Source organism: Podarcis vaucheri, assembly GCF_965113315.1.
Source record: "Podarcis vaucheri genome assembly, chromosome: 12".
NCBI classification, from domain to species: domain Eukaryota; kingdom Metazoa; phylum Chordata; class Lepidosauria; order Squamata; family Lacertidae; genus Podarcis; species Podarcis vaucheri.
The window spans coordinates 45,501,373-45,515,031 of NC_138750.1; the positions used below are offsets into that span (position 1 = coordinate 45,501,373).

Consider the following 13,659-nt stretch of genomic DNA (forward strand, 5'->3'; position numbering starts at 1 on the left):
GATGCTTCAGTGTATGCCTGTGGGGGATTAATATATCCACACACTTATTGAATAACCCTGGAAATGGATGATGGCAGCTCTCTCAGAGACAACAAAAACTTCTTTTTAATTCCAAGGCCCTGGGCACATGCATAAATGAGATAACTTTCTTCTGATCTCAAGGAAGGAAAACAAGGCAATGAGATAAGTGCTTGAGCATTTTTTGTTCAGAGGCAAAAATAATAATAAGAAAAAATAAACAAAACCCCTCTGACCCAGTCCACAAAAAAAGCACAAGAGAGCAAAAACATAAGTGTTGCTAGGGCTGGTTGCAAAATCCACTAGGAATAAAACATCCATTACATCAGAAAGAATAAGTAATATGTTTGCACTTTAATAAGGAGCTTATTAAAAAGGGATTTAATGTGCTCCTCACCATGGTCTCAAATCTTGCAGCTGTTAGCACAACTGGTTTGTTAGAGGCTCTGACATCAGGTTTTGAGGACTGAAGCCGCCCTGTAGCCAAGGATTCTAAAGGGACACACAAGCATTTATATGACTGGGGGCTGAATGAGAATCACATTGTGAGGAGGTGTCATGTTTTGCTTCCTCTACCAAGTGGCTTGTGGTTTTAGCATTTTGCCAGCCTTATCTGCAGATTTGCAAGGTGAGATCCATGTCGTTTCTGTCCTTTAGCCTTTCTTCCTGTTTCTGTATTATACCCATAAGAGAACAAATGTACACCCTTTGAACTGTCATTATTTAAAACAATTCTACCCCACTCTTTCATCTTAAGATCCACACACGAGCTGGCTCTCAATTCATAGTAAAACCAACGCAAATGCAAAGTCCCCCTCCCCTCTAAAAACACTCACAACAATGAAGAACGCAACAAAACATCAACAGCAGGACTGCAATAGTATGCTGTCAATTAGCCCCTCCTCCATTTTCTCTACAGAAGAGCCCTGTTCTTGCACCAGGGCTGGCCCAAGACTTGTGGCTGCCTAAGGCAACGTTCAAGATGTTCCCCTCCGCAGAGCCACATATAAATATCAGCCCCATCAGCTGCTGAATCTTACTTCAACACTGGGCAAGGTCCTCCAAAAGCAGTGGCCAGCTTGGGGTGTTTAAAGCAGGCCCTGTGACGCATCCTCGTGTCCTTCCCCAGAGTGGAATACCTGCCCCCATTAAACATGGACCACAAAGACAAGACACATGACTTTCTTGAGCCGATGAACCAGAAACGTGCCAACAGAGCTTCAGTCAAATATGAGAAGAATGACAAGCAGCTGTGCCCAGGAGGTTCTTGTTATCCCCGCTAAGAGTTTGGAACGAAACCAGAGCGCAAAGACACCACAGGGCCAGTTCAGACTTCTTCATCCACCACGAGCCTTTCAGAAGCAGGCAAGTCATGATCCCCTGGAATTAGCCAGGCAGTGGAATTATTGAGTGGCATTTACTGCACACCAGTCTAGTGCTAGACTGTAGGTCAATAGCTGCTTGCGGCAATTTCCAAATGGTAGAACACACCCGAGCTGGATTTTTGCCAGCAATTTGTTAAAATTTATTTTACTAATGCTCAGGAATACAGGAAGCAGCCGCTATCAGATGAAATTATGAGGCAGTTATAATACATGTAGCAATACACAGATAACGCGTTGCTATAGTAGACTCTTCTAAATAGTTCACTCCCTCAATGAACTCAGAAATACCCCGGTGAACAATTCCATGCCGGCATTGTAATTCTAATCACCTAATTCCCTCTTTCAGCAAACCAGCAAGTGTACAGCTGAAGGTGACTTGGGACCATCAAAACTCATCTCTTTGAGTAGCTAAGGGGGATTTCTCAGCCCCTAGTTTTGATATGGAGAACGCAAGGATTGTTGGACTAAAGGGCAGCTGCCTTGCCTAAGACAGGAGGACAGATGGAGGTCCACATTGCATTCTGCACAACCTTTTTTACCCTAATTTTACCTTTGCACAGGAGGCTGCACATATTCACAGCCCTTTCTTGTCTAATATGCAGGCAAGCTAGAGACATCATCAGAGTTCAAGGACACAATCCAGACAGGCAAAAACCCTTAAGCAAGCAAAGCAAGGTCAATGAGAGAATGGCCCGGAGAGGGGCCCAGAGGGCCACACCTGGCTTCTAGGCCTAAGGTTCCCCACCCTGGCCAGAGGTGCCAACTTGAATAAAATATGGGGGGCAGGTAAGCCTCACTCCACATGTTCAATCACAAGACATGGTGCATGCACATAATTTTAATGTCAATGCCCATAAACTTGGGGAGCGGCCCCCTCAAATATTTTATTGGTGGGGTGTGTGCAAAGGGACCTCAAGCCTTGGCTCCTATGCCCCTGGCCAAAGGGAAGGTTAAGAACATTGCTTAGACACAACAGGGAATGGAAAACAGGGACAAGAGCTTAGAAATGAATGAGCTGGATTTCTCACAAACACATATTCACATGCTATTGAAACAACACACACAGAAACATAGGAATCTGCCTTGCCATTGGTCCATCTAGCTCAGTAATGTTGACACTAACGGTCAGTGGCTCTTTCCAAAGGCAAGGATTCTCTCAGTCATACTTGAAGATACAGCCAGGGATTTAAGGCTGAAGCCTCTTGCATTCAAAGCACGCGCAATGCTAGGTGGCTGGGGAAGAGGACTTACCATCATAGCCCTCCAAGGACATTTCCCTTTTGGTGCTGCTGGTCTCCTCTGGGGGAGAGATGTAGGTGCTTGCTGTATGTCACCCAACCTAGTGAGACGACCTTGTTCAGTAAGACCTGCCCCAGCAGGTGGAATTTCCCAGTAGCAGGCGAAGAGGCCTTCCCATCACTGCCGTCCCCAGCATTTCCTTTCTGCTGCTGTCATCATCCCCTGCAGCTGCCTTGTGAGAGTCAGCTGAATGCCATCTAGCCTGCTGAACTGCAGAACTGAACTTAAGCCAGGTGACTGAGGCTCCTTGGAGTGCAGTCATACCAGACTCTGGTATGCTTTGCTTTGTATTGAAGTCTGGTTCCCTTTACAACACTGAATTTATTCTACATTTGCTAAATTTGTGGGGTTTGGGTGTGTGTTTTTTGTCATTTTGGTTTTACTGATTTGTACATCGACTCTCCTCCATCTCAATGCTCTGTATCTTGAATGTTTATTGTAAGCCGCTTTGGCCACAGTTCACTGTTGAAAAAGGGGCATGTAAATAAATACATGTTTGAAGAGTAACAGCAAAATGCTCATGCTTTGAAGTTAATCATCACTTACCAAACCCCATGAGGAAGTATGGTTTCCCTTCAATGACTGAACCTGTGCCTAAGTAGAGAAGGCACCAAAAGAATGACCTGGGAGTGTTAGTGTCTGGATGGGAGGCATCAAGGGTGTCGCATTTAAAGCACTTGAGGTAATTACTGAAAGAAGACAGCAATAATGATGACAAAGACAAAGACAATGTATGTGATCAGAGCCCTGTAGACAAAACGGGACATAAATAAAAAGAGGCTTGAAGCTAAGTAATATAATTGGAGATCGAATCAGTCTTTAAAGGACGTGGTACCCCAATACACAAGTCCGTTGCCCACCCCATACATGCCACCTATGCCAATCAGGCTGTAGAGTACCCCCAAGCAGAAAACAGGCTCATTCCTTGGTGGAAGGCGATGAAGGCAGTGGAGTCCCGATGCTGGATCCTAGACCTAGCAAAGTGGTCAAGCCTCCAGAATAGTTGAGAAACAGCCAAGTAGAAAAGAAGTATCAGCACTTTTATATGTCAAGGTACAGTAAAGCAAAGCAAAACAATCCTATAGGCCAGCCCAGCTCTTACAACACAGCCCAAACAGTTTTGCTGTACAAAGGATGACAAGTATGCACATTGTGACAGTGAGCAGATCCAGAGAACAATCCCACTGTCAGGCGCATTTGTTTTGGATGGACATTGCACCAGAGGGCAAGAGAGCATTCCTTATGAATCACAGCCATGCCATCTGTCAAAAGCACATGCACCTCCCTGACTCAAAAAGCTTGTGAAAATAATTGCCCCATTCCCTGGAGTTCCTTGTGATCCCTTGTGCAATTAAAATTACTTCCCTTTTGTCCCTGGGCCTGTACACAGCTTCGTCATGAGTGGGAAGGGATGATGTAGAAAGGCTTGCAAAGGTGCCTGCCCTGGAATATGCACAAGCCTTTGCCATGGGGGAAAAATCTTATAGCATACAAGTGCTCTTGCTGCTCTGGGGGAGACAACAGTGGTTTAGGCTGTGCCCACAGATAACACCTTGGGAACCATCAACATCCTGATTAGATAGCTTATTGCAACTTGTCTTTAGGACTCTCAAGGACTTATAAACCAATGCCTTTTTGTGCCAGAGGAGGAAAATCCAGATGATGAAAATAAATTAAGGAATTGACAGTTTCCTAATTGATGATGGCACCCCACAATCTGCCACCTGAGGCACAATCTGCATCGCCCGGTCACAATGAGAGAGCACTAGCATTCTTGCCTGAAACCATTTTAAACCAAGATGAACTCTCCCCTTCAGTTTTCCTTTCCTTTTGTGTAACCTCTTACTCAACTTTTGTGCAGCTGTGAAATGGTCAAGGGTAACCTCATTTGAGCTACACGTTATCTGAGACTGTGGAACAAATTTGAGGAAGGCAGAGAGAGGGAGAAACGGGACATCTAAATAACTATGGATTTATGCTAAAATAGAAATTGTATTCTCTAATCTGCATTTATCTCCTTTCCATTTTTTTCTTTTTGGACAACAAAATCACATATAACCTGAATCTGTCCAGCAAAAAGGCTGCATTGAGACTAGGTGTATGTATATCTGAACTGTGCATATTCTCCAGTTACGTAGCAGAACTTGAGGGAACAGCAATCAGAGGTTGACGGATATGAAAAATGGTACCAAGTACATGAGCAGATGCAGAGCAACAACTAAGGCTGCAGTCCTAACCCACTTACACAGGAGTAAATGCCACTGAACTCAGTAGGTATGGTGATGGTTGCACTGCATGGCTGTAAGCCTAAACATGCTTCTTTGAGAGCATTTCCATTCAATGCAATGGGATGTTTTTGAGTAAACATCTTAGGGTCGTGTAGCACCGTGTGAGCTGTCAGCTGTGAAGTCCATGACTCAAATTTAAGCTCAGACATGAATGTACCAGACAAGCCACTCTCTCTCACTCAGCCTCAAAAGAGAGTCTCTCTTTCTGCAAAGTAAAGAAAAATATAGAGGCATGGGTGTGCCATATATTCAAGGATGAACTGTTAGTTAGCACACTGGTCTATCTTAAAAGGTTGTTAGAAGGATTACCGAGATAACATATACTGTATACACAAAGAAAACCAGTATAAAAACTAAGAATTATGTGTCCCCAAGTGCTACCTAATGAACTTTTTATTTTTGTGGCTAAAGGAACACTAAGCACATATCTGACCAGCTATAGCTGTGTCGATGTAACCTAGTGACCTTATCCTGCAAGTTGTGCTGCAAAAAGGGTAGGATACAGTGATTGCTGAGTCAGCCAAATTTTACAGCAGCATGTTCCTTTAGAAACACTGCAGCCATACTATTGCATCATGCATTTTTTTTTTCATACTCTCCTTTCTTCCCCCTTCCCCAAACTGCTTTTCCTTGTGTGTTGTATTTACTAAATTCTACGTCTGCAGGTAGGGCAACGTTTCCTAGCTTTTATATGGCATCTAGTACAGCAACAGGCGGGTGTAAGTGATTGAAAACGACCACTATGGAAGGCATTTAGTGCAGTGCAACAGAGAAGGATGTTGGGCTTTGATGCAGGAAACCTCAAAACCCCACTCAAGCAGAAAATACCCTAATTGGGCATTCTTAGAACAATGTTTGCATTGTGTTAAAAAACACCCTACCTAGGCAAAAGCCACGTGGCATTTAGCTTGCTGCAACCACACAACCATCTTTCCCCTATCTGTGAAGGAAAAACAGATCTAAATATGTAAAGAGGGTTGCAATTTTTTTCATGCCCCTGAGCAAACAAATAATAATGAACTTCACAGAAAATATCATTCGTGCTTGTGTAGGCACAGAGGCAGGAGAGGTCCACAAGCATGCAGGACTGAGATGCTCTGGCCTTTAAATAAATCTCTATTTTCATGTTGGCACTCAGAAGGTATTCTGAATGCAGCACTAAGTATACTCTCAGAGCTCCATTGTCAACAAAGTTTTATCCATTCATCTGTCTTAATTTTCCTAGTATGCATTCCTTCACTTATCTATAGACAGTTGAGAAGACAAAATCACTAGCCTTCCTAAATAAAGTATGTATAGGGTGCCCAAACACTTTCCCAGTGTGGTGGGAGAGGTAGTGTGGTGTAGTGGTTAAGAGCGGTAGTCTTGTTATCTGGGGAACCGGGTTCGCGTCTCCGCTCCTCCACATGCAGCTGCTGGGTGACCTTGGGCCAGTCACACTTCTCTGAAGTCTCTCAGTCTCACTCATCTCACAGAGTGTTTGTTGTGGGGGAGGAAGGGAAAGGAGAACGTTAGCCACTTTTAGGCTCCATTGGGTAATGATAAAGTGGGATATCAAATCCAAAACTACTACTACTACTACTACTACTACTACTACTACTACTACTACTACTATTCTTCTTCTTCTTCTTCCCCCTTGTCACACACAGGCCTCTTGTCCAGACACTTATTCACAGCCCCCTTAAAGGTAAAGGGACCCCTGACTGTTAGGTCCAGTCGCAGACAAGTCTGGGGTTGCAGCGCTAATCTCGCTTTACTGGCCGAGGGAGCCCTCGTACAGCTTCCGGGTCATGTGGCCTGCATGACTAAGCCACTTCTGGCCAACCAGAACAGCACACGGAAACACTGTTTACCTTCCCGCCGGAGCGCTACCTATTTATCTACTTGCACTCTGACGTGCTTTCGAACTGCTAGGTGGGCAGGAGCAGGGACCGAGCAACGGGAGCTCACCCTGTAGCGGGGATTTGAACCGCCAACCTTCTGATCGGCAAACCCTAGGCTCTGTGGTTTAGACCACAGCACCACCTGCGTCCCTGTCACAAACACATATTCACAGGCTATTGAATCACTACACACAGGAACATGGGAATCTATTAAATCAAATGTGCACTTTTCAATTTTATGTTTTGAATGCTAGTTTTGCTGGTTTTAAAGACTGATTGCAAGTTGGTCCCTAGTAGTTCAAGATGTGGCTATATAGTCAATGAGCACAAAGTATTCATCATTACATGCAACAGAGAATCAACAGGATATGGCAATCCAGTGCAAAGCTGAAGTAGAATTTCAAGAGTCTGCAGAACTTGATTCTTGCGCAGCACAGAATAAGCCAATAGCAGGACATTCCACTCCCTGCCAAGCTGGTCAGATCTTGTTACTGATGAACTGCTCCCCCATGTGGTGGGATTTTAAAATACAATACAAATTTAGCGCAAGGCAAAAATTTCAGGCCAAGAGTATGCTTCCAATTTTACTGCGTGTTCATCCTTTGTCTGCTGAAACCAGGTACATCAAAGCTCCTATTACAAGCACACTTATTTGTAGTTAAGCAATTTTCATACTATCTATGTCATTTTTAAATTCAGAGCACTTCCAACTGTACAATTCTAAGAGTCCAGCAGAGGGTTAGTCACACAGCAAATGTTTCACAATGACTTCAATGGGACCCCAGTGCAACTTGGTTTGATCCAGCCCAATGTGGGGGGTTTTTTGGTTTAAGTTTACAAAGAATGTGCTTTACGCTCAGAGGCTTTAAGGTTACCTAGCCAATTCAATGAAAAATGTCAATCTACCTTGCAGAATCATCACAAACTCTGAGACCTGCAAGTATATACAAATTTAATAAAAAATATTAACAATTGACCCCACAGGGATATAACACAAACTATGAAAGTTTTTTAAAAAATGGGTAAGACCAGATATTTGGCTGCAATGGTTTGTTTTAGTTTTGCATGGCTGTGCTTACAAATCAAGTCAGGGGGGTCTGCAAACTTTTTCAGCAGGGGGCCGGTCCACTGTCCCTCAGACCTTGGGGGGAGGACTATTTTTTTTGGGGGGGGGAATAAACAAATTTCTATGCTCCACAAATAACCCAGAAATGCATTTTAAATAAAAGGACACATTCTACTCATGTAAAAACACGCTGATTCCCCAACTGTCCGTGGGCCGGATTTAGAAGGCAATTGGGCCGGATCCGGCCCCGGAGCCTTAGTTTGCCTACCCATGAATCAAGAGATGCGTTTTTGTGAAAGCTTCTGGCACAAGGCAGCATCCTTTGGCTTAGTTACAACAGGCTATCCGTAAGCTGAAATAATTACATACTTCTGCCCCTTTTACTCCTGCCTCCTTCCACTTCTGTTGGCGTCTCCTTGTGTTGATTTTAAGACAGGAAAGTGTTGTGCATATAGGTGAACATTATATTTTAGTTGCCACAAGTCTATGGTCAGATGTTCTAAGTTTTGCGCGGTTAAAGGAACTTCATTCCTGACCATTATCTATGCTGTCTGGGGGCTGGTGGGAGCTGGAGTTCAGCAACATTAAGAGGACCAGAGATTAGCCAGCCCTACATTAGAATAATTTGTGGACATGTGTTATGGTTTGCCAACCAAAATATTACTGATTTAACAGCACATGCATAGAAGAAAGCATATTCTGGGCTTTTTGGAACAATGCACACCAACTTTTGTTGTTCTTTTCCTTTTCTAACAATAAACATCACCTCCTTCCAACACCCTACTCACAACTTCCATCATACTTCTTTTGGAAATGTACCTTGAAAATTAGAATACTTTACAATGAAAGTGCAGAAGTTGCATTTTTCACATATTTAAGTCACGTAGGTCACAGTCTTATACACAGTCAACTTATGAGCAGATATACATAGGAGTGTACTATCAATTTCAGCATATTGATGTGGGAGAAAGATCCTGCCTACAAGGAAGCTGAACTAGCAATACTGGGTCAAAGTACTTTCTTTATCTAATCCCTCACAGTAGCAATTAAAGGTTATTCTGACCATCATCTCTATTAGCATTTTTAAAAATGCACACATATGCAGACCCACCCTAGGCTGGTGCCACTGTGTCAGACAGAAAATCAAGGAAGCAAATCATACCCCTTAATACATGGAGCCTCAAGTTCATAATCAATATTGCACTGAATGCTAGTTCACTGAGCTACACACCACATGTTCCAATGTGCCACAGCCCTAAACTTGCACATGGTGAATTACTAGTAAAGCAGCAGCCGTGCAGTTAATTGTTAACTCCTTAGTAGTGTGAATTAGCGCATAGCTAATTCCTCCAGACAATGCCAAGAGGCATTGATGAGCAGCCGCTTACTTCTGCAAATGGGTACACAGAAAATATCAACAAATGGCTTTTTATGCGCTCCAGTAATACATTCCAGTACCGTAGTGCAAGAGCTGTACAACCCTCAGGAAAATTTTTTATATTTTAAAAAAACCACACAGAAAAATGCATGCTATTTTCCTTTCTGCCACCTCTCCCAAGTGGGCATGATTTGGTTTTGATCTTTATTCCTTGCATTTCTCTCCAAGCTCCTCTTGTCCCCTAGAGGAACAATGCTTGCCTTGTTTCCATTCAGTGACCTGATGCAAAGATTAACATGCTTGAGTGGCTGTTCCACTATATTCCATTGTGCTCATTCCCTTCAAGGGGTGATGCTGTTGGGGCAGCAGGACTGGCCTTCAGTCACCATGCAGGGCACAGTGGCTCATTTGATTTTGTCATTTAACCACACATAGAGAGAGACAGATCAATGCGGCGAGATACAGAAAGCCTGAAACTAACAAGCAGCTGAAATGTGTCACGCTAGTTGTGTCTGGAAAGGATGTTTGCTATGCATTGACGATGTAGTGTAAACTCCTCAATGCAGAGCAAGAAAAAAACATGTGACATGCCATCTTTGTGCAGAAACTAGCACGTCCCAATGTTTCAGCAAACAAAAATGCAATGGCTGACACAAATATATTTATATATGTAAGTTCTCGGCGTGCCAGTACTCATATGGCCAAAACAGTACCATCCACACACAATGGGATGTATCAGCAATCTGGGGTGTGTGTGTATTCCCATGGTTTGAAGTACAATACATTTATTTAGAACGTCCACTTAGTAAGAGTTTTCCAAATAGCAGGAATATTGACTGAACATTTTCCTAAGACATCAATATGCACTGACATATTTGGGGTGGAATTCAATGTTCTAATAATTTCATCTGGCAGCGTCCCAGACCCCTTGCACCACCCAGTGCAAAAAAAAAAAAAAAAGCTCAGTGGTGCCTTCCTTACCAGCCTCTAGGAAAGAGGTGCAAGGGCTCTGTGAGTGTCCCAGAAGCCGGCAAGGAAGGCACTGCCTTGCTTACTGGGGGTCTGGGAAGGTTGCAGTTCCCAGAGCCCTCCCACAACCTTCCCAGACTCTGGTAAGCAGCCCTCCACTGGGGTGGGGGGACAGTTCTGGGGTTCCTGACTTTGAACAATTTTGCATAGGAACCCCTCCCCCCCCAACATAACAGAACCTCTGTATAAGTGGCAGGCCCACTGCATTTTAATTAAGACTGGGATACAATAATGCTAAATGAATAAAATATTAGACAGCACTGCCCTGCAAGTTGTGTTATGCTTCCTTTTGGTCACAAGTGCCAATTTCCAATATGAAGCAAGCAGAACAGCTGCTACTTAATTGACACACATTTTTGCTCAGTTTTGGCATCCGTCTCTGAACGAGACCCACAGTAGAAGCAAAGTCAGCGGTTGGCAGAATCAGAGGGCGATATCCAACAGAGCTGTCCCATTAGAGCAACATATTCTGCTTGCACAATGGGACTTGCTCTCCTGTCCCCAAGTGTCTGCCTCCCCCCAAATCTGCTCAAGGGTTCCTTCATTCCTCCAGAGCATATGGGAAGTCACATGGAGATGGAGAGGAAGAAGACATCCCATTCTGCAGGCCAAAGTCATTGCACTAATAGGATGATTGCATTAGAAACAACCCAGAGTATTAAGTTTACACACCACAACAGGCGTGGAAGGAAGGCATTGTGTTCCCCGCCATAGCATTAGCATGCCAGGAAAAGCCTCAGCTGCTTTTTTTCTTATCTGCCATGCTATTATTACGGGTACTGCAGCCGTATCCCAAAAGGGAAGGGAACTGGACACCTCTGCTCACCTTGACTACAGGCTTCTGCTGTAGCCTAGAGATAGTATTCTAAAGATCTAGCACAACTGAGGGACTTTCAAGGTCTTTTGGAGGAAGTTTAGCAGTTTGCAAGGCTCAGTGTTTTGTTCCCATCCATTATTTACCGTCTCCAATTAGAAGAGAGGCGGCCACGAAAGAAATGCTTTTTAGTTCTTAAATAATTTAATCAGCTTGCTCCTTCTTTGACTACTTTCCCCAAAGATGCTGCCAGCATTAAAGAAAATTCTGTTTCTATGGTTACAAAGACCTGCTTCCAGATAAGTTATTATAATCAATAAAACATGCCAGATGCCTCTTGAGGCACTTTGGCTAACATGTACAATACGGATCTTAGGGAAATTTCATTAGCTCTGCTAAAAGACTAGCTCTGTTGGGCTCCTACAATCCTTCAACTGTCTCAGTTTGAACTGGTCAATATAAGAAATACATAACTTCAAGAATGGCTGCCTGAGTTTGCTCGTTTTTCTTTTCCCTTCTCATCCCAATTTCCTTTTGTGTGGTATGTTCTAATCTAGACTATAAAACTGTGGGTAGGGACTAGCCTTTTGTTATTGATTTTACCTACCGTATTTTTCTGTGTATAAGATGCCCCCATGTATAAGACCCTTATTTTTTCAAACCCAAAATTAAGAAATTGATTAGCTGGGGGGGGGGGAGGTCACTTCTGGCAAACACTCACTCACCTGCCCACTACTGCCGATCGCTTGCCACAGCCAATTGTCTGCCCGCTAACCGCCAGCAATAGCCCTCCCACCCACTTGCCACAGCCGCCAATCGCCTGCCCAACTGCCACAGCCAATCGCCAGCTGGCCTTGCCACAGCTACCAATCACCCGCTCAATCGCCGCTGCCAATCTCCTGCTTGCTGCTGCCATTAATCACATGTCCCCCCTCTGCATTCACTATCCATGTATAAGATGACACCCAATTTTTGCCTAATTTTTATAGCAAAAAGCATCGTCTTATACACAGAAAAATATGGTAAATCACTCCAGGTCGACAGGGAGGAGGAAGATCCTAGCGGGGGTTGTAAACATGACTGGGACACACTGGGCAAAGCAGGGGATGGGGAAGGAAGTACTCACAGGGTGACAGAGGATGGGGGTAAATGCACAGGAACCAGAGCAGCAGACCCCATCAGCAGAGTCAGAGGGGCCCCTCTATCCACAAACACAGCAGGCTCCAAGGTGTAGGGAGCAGCAGAAGTGATGCTCCAGGAGGCTGAGGCAGGCAAGGGCCCAGAGCCCATCTCTCTAGCTGGCTAGGTGGAGCTCACTAGCTTTGGGAGGTGGTGTGTGATTCCTCAGCTGGAGGAGGCTTGGAACAGGTGAGGGTCATCTGCCTCGTCAAGCCCAGATGCTGCAATCAGCATGCAAAATACAAAAGGTAGCAGAGCTGGGGTGCTGTGATTGAATAGCCCTGGTGATATAATTCCCTCCAATTAGAAGCTAGACTTATCGGTTACAAAACAATTCTCCCTCTCCCCAGCATTTTCTCCTTTTGGCAACCTTGGAGGGGAAATACTTCAGCTTTTCGTGGACCCATTATCTGCTTTTTTTAAAAGTCCAAATTGCTTCGGAAATCCAAACTGTTAGCAAAACTACACTTTTTAATCACAGTGAAACAAAATTTACCGTATTTTTCCATGAACAAGATGCCTCCATGTATAAGACCCCTCTTTTTTTGAACCTAAAATTAAGAAAATGAAACCCTAAAACAGAAGTGACTGCAAAAAATCACCTCCCACCTTACTTTGCAAGGAGCAAAGAACAATTGCAGGCATGTCCTTGTGATGTGCAAATGGCCAGCTCTGAGTGTAAGACACCAAAAGATTCCTGAAGCATCTGATCTCTGACCATTTGCACATTATAAAATGCATGTCTTCAGGCCGGTTTCTCTTCACACTGAAGTAGAAAGCAACATTTATGCTGCCATTCCTCACCTTCCTGCTTTTCAGTAAATTAGGCTCAAAGATTTCCAGACTGTTAATAGAAGTGATTGTTGCACCCCCTAGTGGCAAATATTTTTAGATGAATTCATTTCTGTTCACCCAGCCAGTTGGTTAAGATGTAAGCCATCAGTTCTACCACATTATCTGGAAATGAGGTTTAAACACATTTGGATACACTTGGAAGAAGGGTACACACTAAAATGTACAGGTTGACTAGCAAACAAAGCATAGGTTTTTTCTTGGTGTGGAAGTCAGCTTTCCTAAGTAAAAAAAGTAGGACACCAAAGCCAGCCAAAAGCGCGCTGCTTCTACAGCAATCTACATTACTCCCCTTCAAGCTATTCTGACAAGGCTATCTAAGCTGACTTGTGTAAGGTCTTAATCAGGCCTAAGGCTGACTTTTTAATTATAAAAATAAAGGATATTTAAATGCAACTATTACACTGGCAAGATGAGATTAAGAATGTAGGACTTCACTTCCCCAGCTGGTTCACGCATGATCTGGGC

The 13,659-nt window shown here is 43.8% G+C and overlaps 1 long non-coding RNA gene across 2 annotated transcripts; it reads right to left on the reverse strand.

Moving 5' to 3' along the window:
* Positions 1 to 205: 205 nt before the first annotated feature.
* Positions 206 to 3,457, reverse strand: LOC309515398. Of its 2 annotated transcripts, none has more exons than XR_014212459.1 (3): positions 3,249 to 3,457; positions 1,954 to 2,059; positions 206 to 1,398 (listed from the first exon to the last, which is right to left on the reverse strand). It is a non-coding gene; the product is annotated as an uncharacterized lncRNA (long non-coding RNA). The 2 variants fall into 2 exon arrangements; XR_014212460.1 differs by lacking the exon at positions 3,249 to 3,457 and adding an exon at positions 2,655 to 2,898.
* Positions 3,458 to 13,659: the final 10,202 nt, after the last annotated feature.